Source organism: Oncorhynchus mykiss, chromosome 15 (assembly GCF_057628025.1).
Source record: "Oncorhynchus mykiss isolate SJ-2025 chromosome 15, ASM5762802v1, whole genome shotgun sequence".
NCBI lineage: Eukaryota > Metazoa > Chordata > Actinopteri > Salmoniformes > Salmonidae > Oncorhynchus > Oncorhynchus mykiss.
Window position 1 is genome coordinate 37,155,218 of NC_143036.1, and position 22,219 is coordinate 37,177,436.

A 22,219-nucleotide genomic window follows, 5' to 3' on the forward strand; every position below is an offset into this window, starting at 1 on the left:
TGGCATTGATGAGTATACCACCTCAGTCACCGGCTTCATCAATAAGTGCATCTACGACGTCGTCCCCACAGTGACCGTACGTACAGTTAAAGTCGGAAGTTTACATGGTTGGAGTCATTAAAACTAGTTTTTCAACCACTCCACAAATTTCTTGTTAACAAACTATAGTTTTGGCAAGTCAGTTAGGGCATCTACTGTGTGCATGACAAGTCATTTGTCCAATAATTGTTCACAGACAGATTATTTCACTTATAATTTACTGTATCACAATTCCAGTGGGTCAGAAGTTTACATACACTAAGTTGACTGTGCCTTTAAACAGCTTGGAAAATTCCAGAAAAGGATGTCATGGCTTTAGAAGCTTCTGATAGGCTAATTGACATCATTTGAGTGTACCTGTGGATGTATTTCAAGGCCTACCTTCAAACTCTGTGTCTCTTTGCTTGACATCATGGGAAAATCAAAAGAAATCAGCCAAGACCTCGGAGAAAAATCTACATAAAAATCGACATCGACATAACCTGAAAGGCTGCTCAGCAATGAAGAAGCCACTGCTTCAAAACTGCCATAAAAAAGCCAGACTACGGTTTGCAACTGCACGTGGGGACAAAGATTGTACTTTTTGGAGAAATGTCCTCTGGTCTGATGAAACAACAATAGAACTGTTTGGCCATAATGACCATCGTTATGTTTGGAGGAAAAAGGGGGAGGCAAGCCGAAGAACACCATCCCAACCGTGAAGCACGGGGGTGGCAGCATCATGTTGTGGGGGTGCTTTGCTGCAGGAGGGACTGGTGCACTTCACAAAATAGATGGCATCATGAAGTAGGAAAATGATGTGGAAGCAACATCTCAAGACATCAGTCAGGAAGTTAAAGCTTGCTCGCAAATGGGTCTTCCAAATGGACAATGACCCCAAGCATACTTCCAAAGTTGTGGCAAAGTGGCTTAAGGACAACAAAGTCAAGGTATCGGAGTGGCCATCACAAAGCCCTGACCTCAATACAATAAAAATTTGTGGGCAGAACTTAAAAAGCCTGTTTTTTTTTTCTTTCAGTTAAAAAAGTCACCACTGCCAGCATATTTCAATGACGAGGAATGGTCACAAACTTGCTTAACTGTGCGACATATTCAACCTGCTCAACAAACACAATCTGCCACTTCAGGGGAGAATGACAACGGCCTGTAAGTTGGCAGATAAAGTGGTTGCATTCAAAGCAAAACGGGAACTGTGGGGACGGTGAGTGGATAGGGGCATATTTGACGTGTTCCAAACATTAGCAGGGATTTTGGGAGAGACTGAGACTGGGCCGTCTTTCTCCCAGCTGGTGCGCAATCACCTAGCTTCACTGTCAACGGAGCTTGAGCGTTACTTCCCAACCGCCAACGACCCACAAAGTGCGAAGGAATGGATCTGTGACCCATTTGTGAATGTTCCAGGTGAATCGTCCATCTCCATGCAGGAAGAAGATCAACTCCTTGTGGTTGCAAATGACGGTGGCCTTAAAAGTATGTTTGAGATAACGTAATCTCTGCCGACCTTCTGGTTTTCAATCAAGGCTGAATATCCTGAGAGAGCCACAAAAGCACTTAAAACGTTGCTTCCATTTCCAACATCCTATCTCTGCGAAGCAGTGACGGCAACAAAAACGAAATTACAGAGTAGACTGGACACAAGGAACATGTCACTGTCTAACAATCAACCGTCTTGTTGCTGGGAAACAAACAGCGACATGGTGAGTTGCAATGTCTTTATTATATGGTAATCAAAATATGCACTTTATGTTTTTATAATATCACGGTAGACCTACTCGAACTAAAGTCTGGGAAAATATTGTCTATATGAGACCTGTCTGTGGTGCAATTTTTTGGGGGGACTGCTGCTCTAGAGGACACCAAGGGAAAGGTCAAGAGAAAGGTATTGCCTGGCTTTCAACACCCCCTCTACTCCATTCGAATGCTTTTCGATTCATATGGCCTAGTACATCTGCATGCATCATTTTCCATTTATACACAATCACAATAGGGCTTTGGTTTTCTCATTGGTGATTTTACAAGCCGATCTTAAAACTTATTGCGTGGACTGGTCACCACTCAGTTATAGAGGTTATTATTACTAATATTAGAAAATCACTAGACTCATTACATAGGCATGCTACATTTGGCCTTCATTATCAGTGTTTTCCAGGAAGCAGACCTTACTTTTCTCCATGTAATCCAAGATAAGTGACGCCTGGCAAAACTCTCTTCCTCTTTGCTTTCCTTCAACCGCACTCCTCTCTCCCTAAAGGTTATATTGAGTTCTCGTCCTAGGTGACATAAAACAGACCCAGTAAGTGGGAATAAGTGGTAGAGTCAAGTTTTCATACAGAATCATGGAATGAGCCATGGGCTAGACAATCTGAAATGTCAGAATGAAGTGAAACAAGTCATTACCCTGTTCATTCTTTGTGCAATACTCATCATGGCCCTAAAGTTGCATATAGGTATCACCATCTTGCTATGTTTTTGTTTACTCACAAGAGGACAAGAAATACAAACGGACCTGATGGTCCTCATGCTGCAGTGGTAGACTGAACTTACAAGTAGTGTGGCCGACTAATATGAACACATTAAAAATGGAGTAGCCTATGCTATCTTAGTTAGTTGACCATGAGCATCCATCCCATCAGTTGTTGACCTTGTCCCCTTGCACCTGTTATCATCGCCATAGGTCATTTCCCTGAGATTTTACACTTCAGCACTCGCAGGTTCTCCCCCGGTCTGTCAACACAGTCAGTGTCACATGCACATCGCCTACAGCTCAAATCTGTAAGTAAATGTCTCTCTATTGTCGTTAAATTGTCACTATTAATCCACCAGCATAACTCTATTGTAGAACGAAACGCTTTAAAACATTTAAACGTTTTTAAAAGTTCGACGAAATGGGACAAATGTGTAGCGACGATAATAGTGATGATTGGTTGTTGTAAATGTGGAAGCACATGTGAATGAGAAGACGTTGCAGGTGCGACAAAACATCAAAGCTATCCGCCTGTATTTGACATACCAACCATATCCCATGGCTGGGTCATTGCTATTCTCACTGCCATTTGTTGTTAGTTACAAATATTTCAAATATAACTGCCCTGTGAAGATAGCAAGATTGAAGGCGTTCGTGCTCGCTGGGTTAAACGCGGTCATGTTAAACTTTAGGAAAAACATATAACATTTGCTAGAAAACTCTCTTGTACAGAGAGCCACAATGTTTGTTATTCTAATCTTCAGCAAGCTATTGATAGCTATTGATAACTGGCGAAATGTCGCTAAATGTTCAGTATAGGTTGCTAGGTATGTCTGAAGCGCCTTTGCAGGTACTGCTTCAGCGAGGCTAGCTAGCACTCAATATATGGAAGTTGAAAAATACATCTGTAAATGGTCATTCCGTTCGTGGTCCCCGTTGCTCAGTCATCCATTCCCCAATTGTATCATATCTTTTACATCCCGCTTTATTATCGGCACACAGTGAGCTAACTACAGATCAAATGCTAGCAAATGCAGCAGATATGAAGATCACCAGCCAGCCAGACTGAGGTTGCAAATCAAGGCATCCTTAGCAGATGCGCCTCTGCTCTGTTTACTTCATGCCAACGGCATTCTTCAACCTTCTCTCACTCTGCCGAATATGTATCCAGCGGACACAGCTAAATATTACTCGATACCATATACAATTCGTCGTTTTCTTGTATTACATTTCACACACATAGGCTACGGCTATCATCACCCTGAGAATAAGCATGTATAGACTTTTATTTTTTATTTTTTTTTTTACCTTGGAGATGCGTAGGGTCGCGTTGCGGTGTCGAACTAGTTCCCTGCCCTCAGCATCTACCGCTGAGAGAGCTCTGTGCTGTAGGGAGTATTTGCAGCATGCCTATTCGGGGGGGCGGCACCTGCAGGGGCGCAGGAGCAGACAGTTCCCCAGCGCCCTATTAGCAGGCAAGGAATATATTTTCACCAGTCGTGCTGCTGGATAATTTTTGTGTTCTAAGGTTGGGACAGATTTTGTTTCACTTTTCAATTAGCCTAGCTAAGTAATTGAGATCATGATAGTAGCCTTAACTAACAGTTAGGTAAGTAGTTACTAACTTTTATTTTGCCCTTATTTAACAATGGTAAGTCAACATCTAACGAACTCCATGCCATTGGGAAACTAATAGGTAAAACACAAGGTAATAGAACCTTGCAATTAAAGGTGTACTATGCAGAAGTCACTCCACCTGGTTGCTAATTTTGAACAGTTTGCATAATTTAAGTTTCTGACAAAACAAACAAATATAGTGTAGAGAGACGCATTGTCAAATGTAAACCGCTTAGAAATCTATTTTGCAAAACCACAAGTATTGTATTTTCAGCTGTTTGGAGCTGATGTAAAAAAATGAAAGTAAAAGACTCAAAAACTAAATTTAAGAACGGGAAGCATAGAAATAATGCACATAGAACAGATATTCTGCTTCTTAGAGTGCTTTCAATGAAAATGACAGATCTATAACTCACGTGAATTTAACACACAAACACACACACAGAAATACAGTAGGAGTACACCAGCAATCGCGCATCCATACACACATACCTGAATGTTTTCATTGCTGAATGTTCACAGATGGAGAGTTGTTCTCTTTTTTCCACCACATAGAAGAACAGAGAAACCAAAAGACCCCCATAATATTGACACAGATGTTGCAAATAACTGAATCTCCCAAAACTGAGGGAGGGAACTGGCATTTTCTGTCTGCCTCAACCTGTGTATTCCCACAACAGAAAGAATTCCAGTAGTAGGCTATAACGTCTGTGATTCACCCATTCTAACGTTTCAATATAGGTCTATTGCCTAATTTATTTGTAATGGCCCTTCTGCCTGCTGTTACTATGCTCCCTTGGTGATTGACCCAACTATATGCTCATGTTTACAGAGCCAGCGTCCCAAATGGCACCCTATTAGAGCCCTATTGGCCCTGGTCAAAAGTAGTTGAGTAGTTGCAATTGCTAATTAGCACTAGCACAATGATGGGAAGTTTATGGTAACTGCTAGCATGCTAGTAGATACCACAGACTTTCAGTCATTGCGCTCACGCTAGTTAGCATTGACTTCAGGGACTACCTCTAACTTCCTTCATACTGGATGCAGACAAATAAAAATGGTATCCAAGAGTTCATCTGACTCTGGGGAAATAAAAAACTGCTTCATTACCAAAATCCCAAAGTATTCCTTTAACTTCAATTTACTTATCTGCTTCCTGTAACCTAGCCATTGTTTGAGTCTGTGGCCAGCAGCCCATAGTCATCTCCTGTGGGCCATTATATATGTAAGAACAACATTAATACGGCAAGTCATAGTGTGTATGTCCAGTATGTGTGTGACAAGGGACCCACCATGGTCTCTATTGTATGTGTATGTATGTGCAATAAAACCCTTATAAATAATTACCGTAGGTCTATACCACAGCTGTATAGATAGAACCTTTGGCTGACATGTAGACTTTGCTGAGACCTGTCCCTCTGAATTGGAGGAGAGAAGTTGGAGATACAAGCTGAACAGAGGAGAGGAGAGAGAGGCTAATCTCATCCACCACCCGGCTCTAGCAATTGAGCTTGGGGATGAGGTTATGGGATTTAAGATTATCAAATCATAATGTCCTCTATATTAGCAAGTCCAGTACATAAGCTTATATAATACAAAACAAGATATATAAATGATGAGTTTGACAGTGTCACTGAAGTTCATTGGTTTGTTTTTGAACCAATCTGTTACTCATTGTTCAGGCTATGTCTTTGCCTTGCTGTCTTCATATCTGCACTCAATTTTCTTGCTCACTTTGTTTCATGTTGTAATAACTATATGTTCTTAAGATGTGATGCACTGTAATATATGCAACAAGCTGGATTCAGATGGTGATGTAATGCCAGGCCTTTCTTTGTGCTCGATGCTGAGTTCTGGCGTGCATTCCAAATGGCAGAGGAGAGGCATTTGAACCTCACATTTTTTGGGGGGGCAGAAATGCCTTCTGGAACATGTGGATTTCACGTGCCTTAATAACAAACTTGTATGCAATCTGTAAATACGAATCAAATGGTTAAATTACAGGCCTAGTTGGTTCAGCCACGGGAAAAGACAGGAACCTTTCACGCTAGCCATGATTGACTGACATAATGAATGTGCTGGACATGCCGAGAGTTGAGTTTGGATTGGTCTGCCATGTAGCACTCTTCTGTCTATAGCATGAGCTGGTCAGTATGTGTTGGTAATTATTTCTAACACAGCCTTTTTGAAAGATATCACGTAGTAGATCTGCTAAAGTGTTACTCTCTTCTTTCTGAAGGACCGAATTTTGAAATCAGTGGAATGCCCGATGGAATTAAAGTATGATAGAAATTCTGCCGTTTGATTGAAAATATGCAGAGAGCATCAAAAACTGAACACACAGAAGGCTGTTGTATAAAACATCTGTTTCCTGATTACATCTTCAAACTAAGGGCAACCATGGCATTCGTGACAGAGCGGGAGAAGCATCCATCCATGTATGGTTTAAGATTGTCTAGCTAGCTACATTTTCAGATATTTTACGTTTCACATTTTGTCATGAAGTTGTTTTCATTTCAAGTTAGTGTATTGTTCGCTAGCTAGCTAATGTTAGCTGGCTGGCTCGCTAGCTACCGTTACGTGTATGATATGTGTAGTAATATTATTTAAATCTCAGAGCCATTTGCATTGCTAGTTATGGCCTAATATTAGCTAGCTAGCTAACATTGAACCTGCTTGGTTAGCTACTAGCAGATTCATGCAGGGTAGTAACATTATAAGTTGGGATTATGGTTCATTGTTTAGCTAGCTAGCTAGTTACATGTCTAAACAAAATACCAAACTTTTCAAGTAACCATTACACTACACCTTCTGTATCCTTTGCGTGTGACAAATAAGCTTAGAATGTATTTGACATATTATGTGTTTACTAGAGACGGTAATGTGAAGAACATGACCTGCACCAAAGTCCAATTAGGATATAATGTTAGGCCAACTAGACCGTATCCCAAGTTTTTTTTAAATTGTCACACAAAGCTAAATTCATTTTTAAACGTGTGGGTTTATTGGTGTTAAAATACACTAGTTATGCTATTTTTGGACGACCAAGCTGCTGATGTCATGCACCCTGAAGTTTTTGTGTTTATACTATTTCATAATGACAGCATCAGTCAAGTTTGATGTCGGACGACAATAGAATGTTCATGATGTCACTGCGACAACTGTCGATAAATGTAGAATAAACCAGCCTTTAGTCTTGAAATATTTGGTTGTTTAGTATATGACCTCACATGTGAATCCTTAAACAGATGGGTGGGGCTAAGGCTTAAGAGGGTGTAAACGATGTACACGAAGAAGAGCTCTCCAGTAGATGTACAAAACATTCAAGGGCCTCAAAAGTGAGGTTACAAGTTTATGAACTTTCAAAGAATAATTACTTTCCCATTGTTCCGCAACTGTTGTGTATGATATACCATTTTCTAACTCTGAGTCTCTACTTTTATCCAATGTAAAAAATACAAGTTCAAATTTTGCTACATGAGACCAGATCAAGCCGGTCGATCACATATTATCTTTAACATAGCGTAGCTCAGTGCCACCTGGCAAGCATGTTTATCCTCTCTCTCTGTGATCTGCCTCGTTCAGTTCTAGACCCGTATTCATAAAGCATCTCATAGTAGCAGTGCTGATCTAGGATCAGGTTCCCCCTGTCCGTATAATCTTATTATGATCTCAAAGATCCTAGATCAGCTGTTATGATAGGGGGGAGGTTAGTGTTAGGCCATAGACAAACATACTATCCAGGTTACACTTCCACACTCCATTCCCCCAGGGTGCAGCAGCAACCTTGCCCAAGTGCTGCCAATTAGGGTGATCAGTCAGAGTGCCAGCTTGGAGAGCCATGAGGCTGCTGGTTGATTTGGTGGTCTTAAGGCCTTTTGTTTGGTTTGCGTCTTTAGTTTGGGTATGCCTGTTTTGTAGGTTTCCATTTTGTATGTTTATTTTCATCACCATCTGAACAACTACTAATCCGCTTGGGCTCACCGACCCAAAGGCATCAAGACAGAGCTGGTCCTGGACCTAAGGTAAGGTTTCTGTCTCTCTGGGCACATGTGCATTCAACACGGTCCTCAAATGCTGATTTCTCACAAAACTGCACACATTCATTCAGGTTACAGACCAAGATGACAGAAATCTGTAAGTCATTGAGAGAGGACATCAGTTCTGTATGTGAATCCATGATAACAATGACAGAGAAATCAGATTATCTCGAGGGACAATCAAGGCAGAAAAAATGGTTGTGGATGGAATTTCAGAATATCCACATGAGACCTGGACGGAGTCTGAGGACAAAGTGAGGCACAGGCCCAGGTGACAGGTCAATAGTGGTCAAATACTTTTTCTCTTTTCCATATGATTTCCTATCCAGGAAAGGGCTGAAATAGTCCATATTAATATATTTAGCCTTAGAAATAATGTTCATGAAATCAATTACTTGCTAACATCAGAGAAAATGTATATATTAGCCATTTATGAGACTCAGTTAGATCATGAATTCGTTGATAGAGCAGTTTGAAGTGTTGTGGTTGCAGGTTCACTTGCACATCTAAAGCCTTCTCTTTTGGGGTGTTGCTCTAGGTCACCAAGTGCTAAACAGTCAGTATTTAAATAATATGTGTGAAATTTTATCTTTATTTAACTAGGCAAGTCAGTTAAGAACAAATTCTTATTTTCAATGACTGCCTAGGAACAGTGCCTGTTCAGGGGCAGAATGACAGATTTGTACCATGTTAGCTCAGGGATTTGAACTTGCAACCTTTTGGTTACTAGTCCAATGCTCTAACCACTAGGCCACCCCAAATGCTTGATAGTGTGTGTAAACAGAGGTCTACTTTCTTTGGGACCTGAATATTGACTGTTTTTTATCAAGCTTCTCACTGTAACCAGTGCCTGCAATCTGGTTCAGGTTATTAATCAACCTTCCAGGGTGTTTACAAACACTACAGGGACAAGATCATCCACATGTATTGATAACATTTTTACTGATACTGTAGAACTTTTTTCTAAAGCTGTATCCTTACCCATTACTGTAGACTTTTGTTCTAAAGCTGTATCCTTACCCATTGGATGCAGTGATCACAATATAGTGGCTAAATCCAGGAAAGCCAAAGTTCTTAAAGCTGGGCCTAAAATAATGTATAAGAGGTCACACAAAAGATTTTGCTATGACTTTTACGTGGATGATGTTAAAAATATTTGTTGGTCTGATCTGATTAATAAGGAGCATCGAGACACTACACTTGATGAAATTGCTTCTTCCAATTATGATGAGGAATTGAACAACTGTATGGTTGAAGAGATGGGGTAAAAGGAGTGGTTAAAAAGTATGGCTGCACATCTGACTGGCTGACTTCCTGCTAATTGAGAAATTATGTGACCAAACTCAACAAAAGAAGAAGAAAATGTATTATGAAACCAAAACAAAGCAAACAGAAAGACATATTCAACTCCATCTTTCATTGAATCAGATGGCTTACTTGTCACAAAACCATTTGATGTTGCCAATTATTTAAATGATTTCTTCATTGGGCAAACTTAGGCAGTAAATGCTAAAAATGAACACTGAGCCATCAAACTCATGAATCAAAAAACAAATAAGGAAAGTTTGAATATTTATAAAGTTAGTGTGGGAGATGTGATTAATATATATATTTTTTGTAATTTTAGCAGACACTCTTATGCAGAGCAACTTACAGCAGTGAGTGCATAAATTTTCATACTGGTCTGCCGCGGGATTCAAACCCACAACTCTGGCATTGCCAGTGCCATGCTCTACCAAGTCAACAATGACAAACCCAATGTAAACATATCAGCACTTATTGTCCAGCATTTGGTTGGCATATCCTATAGGCTAGGTCTAGGTCAAGTTCTCAAAAATAATTGTCAATAAAAATCTAGCCTAGTTTGTAAGATCATTTTGGAGTGTACCACTTTTGACTAAGAATTCATTGCAAGGGTTCAGATTTCTCTTCTTGATTAAAGAAATGTGCTTAAATTGGCCGAGCTATACAGATATTGGATCTTAATTTGATCACTGTTGCAGGAAATTTAAAACATGTCATGAATTTTAGGTTTGAAAATGCTTCTGAAGTTTGTAACTTCCACTTTGAAATTTCAGTCTTGATCGTCCCGTATGAAAAATAGATCAACCCTACAAAAATGTCCATTAATTATAATCCACCTAATAATTCACATATCCTTTTGCTTCAGGATTATTTTTTTGCTGTAGTAAACTTGCTCAAATTAAGGTCCTACATCTGTAATAACTAACCTCATGCAAGGCATCCTCCATGCACCAAAACCGTCCATTTCCCTTCAGAGGCCTTACTCCGGACCTATAATTTGAACAGACTATTTCAGGAACCCAAGACTATCCTGTGGCTACTCTATCCTCACATTCTATCACAAAGAACCACAAGATGTCCCAAACCAACCCAAACAATCGAGCCATAGTACTAGTCCAGACACACAACTGCATCCCAAGTGGCACCCTGTTCCCTATGAGCCTTGGTCAAAAGTAGTGCACTATATAAGGAATATGATGACATTTGGGACACAGGCTGTTTTTCCCGGTACTTTCCAATGGTCATCACTTTTGATTGCCTTTGACACCAATGTCCGGTGAACCAACCAGCACCCTTTGGAACTACGTTCAACATTTCTGACATGGTCTAGCTGCAACACAGCAATGTGCTATTGAGTTATTATCTAATACATGTGGTTGAAGTAAAAACAACAAAATAAAATCTCTCAATACCTTTTAAAAGTATGTTGAAAGATGGGAATGATCCATTTTGTGGACGATACATGAATGAGAAAGGAAGAATGATGTAACCTATCCCTCACTATCTAAATCTACTCATTTGTTTTCCCTCCGGAAAGCTTGTCTTTTATGAAACTCTGCTTTTCACAAAATTTAAATAAAGCAATTTCTAAATATAGCAACTGCGTAAATCAATATGGTACAAACGCACAGTTTGCATCCCAAATGCCACCCTATTCCCTATAGTGCAGTACTTTGACCAGGGCCCAGACGCAATAACACTATCTGTCATGTTGTATAACGGCCACAGTAGATGTCTGGTAGTGTACCCCCACTGAACCACTTTCAGGCCTCCTCGGGCACGTAATAAACCCATAATCAAACTAGCTCTACACCAACAAAGCAAATCCTTAAATGACTGGGTTTCACAGAGGTAAGCGCCTCCTGTAACAGATAACAGATGGAGTGGGAGGGAGGGAGGGAGCCCAGCACTATGTGGTCCGTCTCTGGTCTGATCCTAAAACCTGCCCGGAGCCATGCCTGGGTTCAAATACTATTTTTAATAATTTGGCACCGCATGCTGGCTAATGCAAACGTTTAAAGTATTTGAAAGATTTTAAGTATTATTTGAACCAAGGGAACCAAGGTATTACCTGAGTCCAGCCTGGTGGTGCAAAGTCACCCAGAGAGGCATCTACTCCAGAGATCAGAGGGCTGTAGCTGTGGGATCTGATTATTGTTGTAAGGTAAGGGATCTGTGGACATTCGTGGAGAGTGGGGCCACAGGGGATACTCAACAAAGGGAGAACATGTAAAGCTCCTCACCTCTGAACCGACAGTGCAAACAGCTGCTTATTGTTGATACTGCAGTCACTTTGATCCACTTCCTTGTGAAACAAGCCCGCACAACCGCAGTTTCATAAGCTACTGAGCTTCTGTTCTGTGGGGAAAGGTAATTACAGTATCTACGCAATCTACAGTCTCCAACAGATTCTACTATTTGTGTCTCAAATGGTACCCTATTATCTATACAGTATTCAGTGCTGTGGAAAAGTATTTTCCCCCTTTCTGATGTTCTCTATTTTTGCTTATTTTTGATAAGGAATGTTATCAGATGTTCAATCAAAACTTAATATTAGAAAAAGGGAACCTGAGTTTACAAATAACAAAACAAATTGATTTGATACTTTATTTTAGTGCCAATTGTAAAGTTTGGCGGAGGACAAATAATGGTCTGGGTCTGTTTTTCATGTTAGTTCCAGTGAAGGGAAATCTTAATGTTGCAGCATACAATGACATTCTAGATGATGCTGTGCTTCCAACTTTGTGTCAACAGTTTGGGGAAGGCCCTTTCCTGTTTCAGCTTGCCAATGCACAAAGCGAGGTCCATACAGACATTTTTTGTTGAGATCGCTGTGGAATAACTTGACTGGCCTGCACAGAGCCCTGACCTCTAACACCTTTGGGATGAATTAGAACGCCAACTGCGAGCCAGGCCTAATCGCCCAACATCAGTGCCCAACCTCACTAATGCTCTTGTGGCTGAATGGAAGTCACCACAGCAGTCTTCCAACATCTAGTGGAAACCCTTCCCAGAAGAGTGGAGGCTGTTATAGCATATTAATTCCCATCATTTTGGAATGCGATCTTTGATGAGCAGGTGTCCACATACTTTTGGTCATGTAGTGTAGGCCCTGGTCAAACAGTGCACTATATAGGGAATAAGATGCCATTTGGGACAGACTTTATGTGAACGTCTCAATAAGTTATTATGTGAAGTTAATAAAGATGTTAAAGTAAAGACATGGACTGTTTTTTTCTGCAGTGCTTTCTTTTGCTACTTTTACTACTTTCATGGCTTCGCATCAGATGTGACCTCTAGCGTGTGATATTTGAGTCATCTGTCTGAATGTGTCTTTGCCTAGACAGCATGGCTAATTGTCTCTCTCTCTCTGTGTGTGTGTGTGTGTGTGTGTGTGAGTGAGGCATAGCTAATTCAATACGTCCCGTGCCAGAGATGACATCAGACACAGCACTTCCACATTGATCTGGGTCCATAAACACACACATTGCATTCCAACTATGTACTGTAACAAATTATCATGTAAGTAACAGGTTTAGGGCCAAGTGGAAACAAAAATAATTAAGTCAGGTGTTACACTATGTTAATGTTGTAATCAGTTAATGGTGAATCGAATTCATTTTCCCGGTGGGCTCTATAATGACAATATGCAGATTAGGAACTACACATCTCTGATATTGAAGGAGAGATGATGCATGTGTTCCCCAACTTTTTTGATTCGTGACCCACATGTTGAGGTGTCTTTTGAGTCGTGACCCACCATAAGGGTTGAGCGGTGGAAAAAAAACACAGACGAAAGACAAAATCAAACACAGATTAATAATACCCTTCAAAACATTTAACTGAATATAGATTTAAGCAGGGGTGCAACTTTCACTGGGGACCTCACATTCTGAAATTGCATTTTTGTCCCCCCCCCCCCCTCAGTTTTATAATTGGAATGTGATATAAAATGGGGCATCGGTGTGCTTTAGGACCATGCGGACGCCTCCGAGCATCGGGTAGGCTTTTTGGAATGTTTAAGTTAAAAAAATTATACACTAAAGTTGCGTCCCTGGATTGAACTATGGGCTCTTGTGACCAATTATATAAAATGGACTGTACGATAATGAAATTATAACAATGCAGGAGTTTTTCTGGATGAAAAACAGGTTTAGGTGCTGGGCGTGACAGGGGGTGTGGCAATGGGCTGAATTCTGTAGGCCCTGAGTACAAAAATTTGAGGCCCTCATCATGGCAGTGGAGAGAAGATCATTTTTCAGATTTTTATGCTAATCTACAAATTTTGCCATGGAGCTGAAATAAAAGTTTGCAGTTTTAATGCAATTTCTGGCAATTCTATACATTTTGCTTTTTTTGATTTGGTTTAAAATTTTAAAAAATCACACATTTTGCAAACATAATAGATTAATTCATATAAATACTGTACAAATCTGTTTTTACATTAATACATGGGTTCATCATTAGGCTACTGACCAGGATTTACATATTTAATAGTGTCCATTGAAGTTTTTGTAGGTCAACTTGTTTTTTTGAGTCCATCTTCTTTCTTTTTAATTCCGTTTTCATTTGTTTAAAAATTATGTTAGAGGGGACAAAAAGTTATTTTGTAGTCATCATACATCTTCCAAATCTTATTGTTCACAATGTACACTACTGTTCAAAAGTTAGGGGTCGCTAAGAAATGTCCTTGTTTTTTAAAGAAAAGCACATTTTTTGTCCATTAAAATAACATCAAATTGATCAGAAATACAGTGTGGAAATTGTTAATGTTGTAAATGACTATTGTAGCTGGAAACGGCAGATTTATTTTATGGAATATCTACTTAGGCGTACAGAGGCCCATTATCAGCAACCATCACTCCTGTGTTCCAATGGCATGTTGTGTTAGCTAATACAAGTTTATAATTTTAAAAGGCTAATTGATCATTAGAAAACCCTTTTGCATTTATGTTAGCACAGCTGAAAACTGTTGTTCTAATTAAAGAAGCAATAAAACTGGCCTTTGTTAGACTAGTTGAGTATCTGAAGCATCAGCATTTGTGGGTTAGATTATAGGCTCAAAATGGCCAAAAACAAAGGACCTTCTTCTGAAACCTGTCAGTCTATTCTTGTTCTGAGAAATGAAGGCTATTCCATGTGAAGAATTGCCTTAGAAACTGAAGATCTCATACAACGCTAATTATTACTCCCTTCACAGAACAGCGCAAACGGGCTATAACCAGAATAGAAAGAGGAGTGCGAGTCCCCGGTGCACAACTGAGCAAGAGGACAAGTACATTAGAGTGTCTAGTTTGAGAAACAGACGCCTCACAAGTCCTCAACTGGCAGCTTCATTACATAGTACCCGCAAAACACCAGTCTCAACGTCAACAGTGAAGAGGCGACTCCGGGATGCTGGCCTTCTAGGCAGAGTTGCAAGGAAAAAGTCATAACTCAGACTGGCCAATAAAAATAAAAGATTAAGATGGGCAAAAGAACACAGACACTGGACAGAGGAAGATTGGGAAAAAAAAGTGTTATTGACAGACAACTAAGTTTGAGGTGTTCGGATCTCAAAGAAGAACATTCGTGAGATGCATAAAAAATAAAAATATGCTGGAGGAGTGCTTGACTCCACCTGTCAAGCATGGTAGAGGCAATGCGATGGTCCGGGGGTGCTTTGGTGGTGGTAAAGTGGGAGATTTGTACAGAGTAAAAGGGATCTTGAAGAAGGAGGGCTATCACTCCATTTTGCAACGCCATGCCATACCCTCTGGCTGGTGCTTAATTGGAGCCAATTTCCTCCTACAACAGGAAAAGGACCCAAAGCACAGCTCCAAACTATGCAATAACTATTTAGGGAAGAAGCAGTCAGCTGGTATTCTGTCTATAATGGAGTGGCCAGCACAGTCCTTGGATCTCAACCCTATTGAGCTGTTGCGGGAGCAGCTTGATTGTATGGTACGCAAGAAGTGCCCATCAAGCCGATCCAATTTGTGGGAGGTGCTTCAGGAAGCATGGGGTGAAATCTCTTTAGATTACCCCAGCACATTGAGGATTAGAATGCCAAAGGTCTGCAAGGCTGTAATTGCTGCAAATGGAGGATTCTTTGAAGAGGACACAATTATTATTTCAATTAAAAATCATTATAACCTTGTCAACATCTTGACTATATTTTCTATATATTTTTCATCTCATTTCATGAATGTTTTCATGGAAAACATGAACATTTCTACGTGACCCCAAACTTTTGAACGGAAGTGTATATTATTGTATATTATTGTCCACCATAGATCTTTAGTATTGTCATCCATGGGAGTATCAAAAACACAGTAAAATACTTTCTTGGGATTTATACATACATCGAAATCATTACTTCTCATCAGGTCCCATATTTACTTAGTTCTGTAGCAGTTCAATAAAAGGTGTTCTAAACTCTCATCACTACAATTCGGCATTGGGCAAAATGTACTTTCAACAAAACAACTCCACTTTACTACAGCACACAATGGGAAACGTTATACAGAAATCAACCATGCAGTATCTCTGACATTTTCTGACAGTTGTGTACTGAGTAAATGTTTTCTAAGTTCTTTAGTTTCTGCTGGGGTCAAGTTGCGGTATGCAACTTCACCACCGTACATTTCATCAGATATCAATTTTATAGATTGTTTTGTTTGAATCTATTCCAGTTCATATTCAAATGTTGAAAGTTGTCAGTAAAGTCACCATAGCACAATGTGTGATGAGGTACATTTTTTCTTGATTTCCCACCCCTGCAGGTCACCCAACCAAAGGACATTTCTAGCAATAGCACTTGCCAAAATATTACAGTAAAGTAAAATGTTTAACTTCCAACCTACGTTCACTGCATCGAAGCCTCCTAATTCTTTACTCTAAAAAATAATATCTTGCTTTGTTACCTTCCTATATTGGAACTCCATATTAACCAAGCACATGCCTTATTGATCCTTATGATGCAATCATCAGTCAGGGGGAATATAATGCTTAGGAACATTAATTTAGATAAAATACACATCTTAAAAATATTTATTCTGCATTATAAAGCTGAGAGAAAATGTTGCCATTTTATGCAAATTTCCTGCAATTCGACTCATTTCGACATGGCTAATGCCCATGACATGGCTACCCAGTTAAGTTCACTGTTGAGGTGTTCTTCTCTTCACCACAGTCCTCCTACAGACCTATACCACAACTCTGGAATGGTGCTCCTTCAGTCCTTCCACAGAGCAAAACAACATCCATGTTTGGAGAAGTTAGATTCCATCAGGATCAGCATAGAGAAAAACAACAAACTCTTTTAGACATTTTGGCTTGGCTTCTATGCCCTCTGTCTTTACCTTTGCAAACCAAAGCACATGCATTCATTGTAGCTCAACAAAAAATAACATTGTCATATTTTCCTCCCGAAAAGTGATTTAATGTTCAATTGAGCCTGAAAACCCTGGTGGGCTTTTGTTTTTCTATTCTCACACAGCACGTCTCCCACTCGCTCCCTAACTCATACCTCTCCCTCTATCTGGTTCCTGCAGGTCATGGTGTTGTGAAATAAATTGAGGCTTTGTGGTACACTTGACCTGCAAGATACTGTGAGTGTTGTGGGGGCCACAATGGAAGTGCATTTCATGCCAAGCGATAGCCCCTGTGTGTTAAATGACAAGCTTCCATTATTGCAGAGCATCACCTGTGTTCAAATAGTATTTGTTTTCTTTCAAATACTTCAGATGTGTGTGATTGAGTTTGCATGTCGCAAACCCTACCTGATATGGCACTCCATGCATGCTCAATTAAACGTTGTAAGTTGTTTGAAAGATACAAAAAAAGTATTTGAACCCAGGCCTGCTGCTGCATAGAGTACAGAGCCAGACTACTACTCCCAGTTATAAACCTCCACATCTGGCATGTAGAGGGAGGACAAGGACTCACTGGTCTAGACTGGCCGGGGGGGTGCAGATAGGCTGACACTATAATTAGTCACCCCAAGGATACTGGGAAAAGCAAATAGCGACCTGGGAGAGTCCTAAGAGTTCCTAAGAGGCCAGGCGGACAGAGTGTCTCCCTCCTTCTATCAAAGGAAAACATGCCGTGTGTCCCAAATGGAACCCTATTCCCTACATAGTGAACTGCTTGTAACCACTAGCAATATGGCTCTGGTCAAAAGTAGTGCACTAATAGGGTGCCATTTGGGACACAGACATGGTAAAAGATAGGGAGAAAACGGACAGAGGGAGGAATCCCAACCATGTCTCATGTGTACTGTACCTTGGCTCTAACCCATGTGGGTCATCAATCTACTGTACGTGTGCTTTTTGTCAGCCCATACGGAGTGAACAATGCAATGCCCCTAACTACTTTTGACCAGAGCTATGGGCCCTAGTTAAAAGTAGTGCACTGTAAAGGGAATGAGGTGCAATTTTGTCCACACCCTGTGAGTGAAGGGAGGAAGGGTCTATGGGGAGACCACCTGGGCTCTGTCTAGCAACACTAGATATGTTGGGTGACCACATGTCCCAGATTGTGCAGGACAGTCCCGCATTTGGCCCTTTGTCCCGCAACAAAGGGTATGATATAAGGATATGATACTGGTGATGTTAAACACTTCTCCAATCATTGTTGAGATCTGAACAAAATGTTTTAATGGAGACTACACTGTCCCGTGAATGTCCTGCAAAATCATCCCTTTGTCCCACATTTGGGTATTTTGAATGTGCTCACCCTATATATAGGGGATCATTAGTATTATTAGTGGTCAGTTGTAAATTAATGAATGCCTGGTAGGCTGGAAAGGTGGAATGTGGAAGGTTTCAACATCAACAAATGGCTTAAACCACAACTTCAAGTTGTTTCTGGAATTTTACCCCAGCTTCGATATGCACCACTTACACCTCCTTTGGCCACCTTTCCTTCCAGTTCTATGCTGCCAATGACTGGAACGAATTGCAAAAATCGCTGAAGTTGGAGACTTATATTTCCTTCACTAACTTCAAACATCAGCTATCTGAGCAGCTAACCGATCGCTGAAGCTGTACACAGCCCATCTGTAAGTAGCCCATCCAATCTACCTACCTCATCCCCATATTGTTTTTATTTACTTTTTTAAATCTTTTGCACACCAGTATTTCTACTTGCACATCACCATCTGCACATCTATCACTCCAGTGTTAATTTGCTAAATTGTCATTACTTCGCTACTATGGCCTATTTATTGCCTTACCTCCTCACGCCATTTGCACACACTGTATATAGACTTTTTTTCCCTATTGTTGTATTGATTGTACGTTTGTTTATTCCATGTGTGTTTCTGTGTTGTTGTTTGTGTCGCACTGCTTTGCTTTATCTTGACCAGGTCGCAGTTGTAAATAAGAACGTATTCTCAACTGGCCTACCTGGTTAAATAAAGGAGAAATAATTTTTTTTTTTTTTTTATTAAAAAAAAATTCTCTCTGCATGGTACAGGCTATTATTGGATATTGTCCATTAAAGATGCACTATGCAGAAATCGGTCCGCCATTTCCTGGTCGTTAAAATATATATTTTTGCCTAATTTCAGTTTATGTGACAAAACAAGCAAGTGTAGAGAGTCATGGGCCATCTAAACCACTGTAAGATAGTATATTTTCCATAAGCAAACTATTATATTTTCAGCTGTTTAAAGCTTGTGTACAAAAGCAGAAGTAAAATACGCAAAAATGTAACGTATGAATGGGTGGCATAGAAATTGTGCACATAGAACAGTTATACCGCTTCTTAGACTTTCTTTGACAATGACAGATCTATAAAACATATTTCAATGAAAGGTCACAAACACACAGCTACATCTCATTGGACTTTTGCTTAGCTAAGTCCAGCTCCCATCCATCCACTGCAGCCATGGGTATGTGAACACACACCCACACAGTTGGGGTTTTCCCACCCAGATGCCAGTGGGGCATAACAGCCCTGTACCACTTCAATCTGCCTTTGGAAAACTCTGACTAGACTGTATCATCAAATCTGAGCCAAGCAGGACCACCAACATAGTGCTTGGCCTTCCTTTGTAGTCCAGTTTAGTGGTTTATACTCCCCATTTACTGAAAACTACAAGGTTTTCTGTCCGGTGGTTTACTGGGCGTCTGCGGCAAACAGTGTAAAAGACCTTTGAAAACGTTGAAACTTACACCAAATCAATGTTTTGATTGTAAGGTCAAATATGGTAAAAGGAAATTTCATTGAGAACTTCATCTTGTCTCTGTTATGTGGGTGATGCGCCAAGCACAATGTTGCAGGTCAATAAAAAGACAAAGAAATTGCCAAAGACAAGGATGCCATTGAAGTATCCAAATTAGCTTAACAAAGCAAGAGCTCTCTCTCTCACTCTCTTTCTCATTCTCCCCCCTCTCGCGTCTTCTCTCTCTCTATTAATTAGGGTCTCCACAGGTTGTTGTCAACAACTGCTCTTCATTACAGTTAAACTGTGACTTTTAACTGTGTATCCCCACCTCCCTCACACTGGACAGAATCTATGACCACACATACACACAATCTACGACCAGATACACCCATTCCCTCCCTGTGGGAGCGGAGCCAGCAGCGATCCCAAGCCACATTCCCAAAGATAAAGTCATGGGGAAAAGAGAGAGTCCTATCTGAGCCTTGTGATACCACCACTACAAACAGAGTGGTGATAACAAAATACTACAAATGCTAGAGCTCAAGGCAGGCAGGCGAGCTCAAGGCAGGCAGGCAGGCAGGCAGGCATGCAGGCAGGCAGGCAGGCAGGCAGGCAGGCAGGCAGGCAGGCAGGCAGGCAGACAGGCAGGCAGGCAGGCAGACAGGCAGACAGGCAGGCAGACAGGCAGGCAGGCAGACAGGCAGGCAGGCAGGCAGACAGGCAGACAGGCAGGCAGACATAAGCATCCTCTGTTGTTCTGCAAACCAGTCTGTCAATCACATTTTTCCTGACGATAATTGAATGCTATATGTAATTCACTTTTTAAACCTAGTTGACTTGTGACTTTGACTTACTGACTTAAGCCATTTTCCTCTTTGAGGAGCGTAGGTCATTCTCAAACTTCCTCTTTCACTTAACTTGCGACAGCACAGACATTCTATTTGGTTCAACTCACTCCTATGAGGTTTGAGAGACTGTAGGAGTAATGCTGGGTTGTAGGACAGTCTGATACAGTAATTACTGTTCTTAGAAGAGCACACCTCCTCCACAACATTACTCATTTAAATATGACTGATGACTAGGAGAGTTCATGCAAAGTGCTTCTGAGCCCTCAGTTGAAAACACCATCTCAGCCGGACATTGAACCTTCCACCATGTGATGATGACAAAAAGTGCATCCCAAATGGCACCCTATTGCCTATTTAGTGCACTACTGCAGGGCCTATAGGGCCGCTGGCCAAAAGTAGTGCACTATATAGGGAATAGGGTGCCATTTGGGACACAGTCAAAGGCAAGTTACCCTATTCACTGTTCTGTTCCACTCTCCACCAGCCTCCCCATCACCCCGACCCCTTAACCCTCTATCTCCTCCAAAAACAAGCCATCCAGCCATCCATAACAAACAATGTTGTGCTCCTTATTTGGGTGGAAAATCAGATCAAGGTTGTGATTTGGGCCTCTGATAAGTTGGAAATGAATGAAGTTGTCCCAGAGGTAGAGCATGTACTGCAGGAGTAATGCATTGCTAAGGGACAAACAGCCCTGATTCATGTCTGACACTTCAGCTCATGCGTTCATTCACTCACTTTTAGGCTACATCCCAAATGGCATCCTATTCCCTTATATAGGGCTATCAGTCCTGGTCAAAAGTAGTGCACTACATAGGGAACAGGGTGCCATTTGGGAAGCATGCTTAGTCTGAAAACAATTCCAGAAGCATTTCAGGGCCAGTATGAAGCCTATAGTCAGCTAGTGACAAAAATAGACAATCTGAAAAGGACTGTAGTGTCACACACGCCCGCACACACACATGCACTTTCTCTATATATTTATGTCCCCCCCCCAAGGGGTTAGGGTATAATCTCGGGGGCAGGGTGGTCACTCTCATGGGTCATTGCTCAGAGAATCCCCAGGCCTCACAATACTAACTCTGGGGCGAACAGGGTCACTTGTTTGTGTGCTTGAGCAATGACACACATTACACTAATCTGAGCTTTACGAGCCAACAAAACAAACAAACAGGTACTTTTTAATGAGAAAATGTGGTGGGTGTCTTTGTATAAGTCGTGTTTGAAGTAGTAATTAAAAGAGATTTTAGTCTTATTTAGTCTGCAGCCGATAAGGAAAATAAACCGAGAGCTGCAGCTCAGATCTCAAATCAAGCTCATTGGCAGAAGGCTGGACCTCAAACCCAAACCACACATCATAGATTTAAAAGACCACGATTGTATGCACATGATTATATATGTATGCTGCTATATGCAGAGCACCAGCATTAAAGTGTGTGATTAAAATATGTGACTAGGCAGGTAATGGTATGTGTACATTCACACAAACACATACAGACTCACAAACACAGGCATACAGTGCTATCGGAAAGTATTCAGACCCGTTCCATTTTTCCACATTTTGTTATGTTTGTGAGTCTGTATGTGTTTGTGTGAATGTACACATACCATTAATCCCAAATGGCACCCTTATTCTAAAATGGATTAAGTTATTTTTTTCCCTCATCAATCTACGCACATACCCCATAATGACAGAGCTTGCTTTGAGACTCGAAATTGAACTCTGGTGTATCCTGTTCCATTGATGTTTCTA

At 40.7% G+C, this 22,219-nt stretch overlaps 1 protein-coding gene across 3 annotated transcripts in view; it reads right to left on the bottom strand.

The window, feature by feature from the left end:
* LOC110490025 (uncharacterized) overlaps positions 1-22,219 on the bottom strand; it is a 74,216-nt gene that overhangs the window by 38,535 nt on the left and 13,462 nt on the right. The window contains exons 1-2 of one of the 3 annotated variants that reach the window (XM_090200006.1): positions 3,812-3,893; positions 2,203-2,309 (exon numbers count right to left, since the gene is read on the bottom strand). The exons of 1 other annotated variant lie outside the window; for it this stretch is intronic. The gene's annotated coding sequence lies outside the window, so the exon portion shown is untranslated. Of the gene's footprint in view, positions 1-2,202; positions 2,310-3,811; positions 4,029-22,219 lie in introns of those variants that run through there. One more of the 3 variants, XM_021563112.3, reaches the window with a different exon arrangement.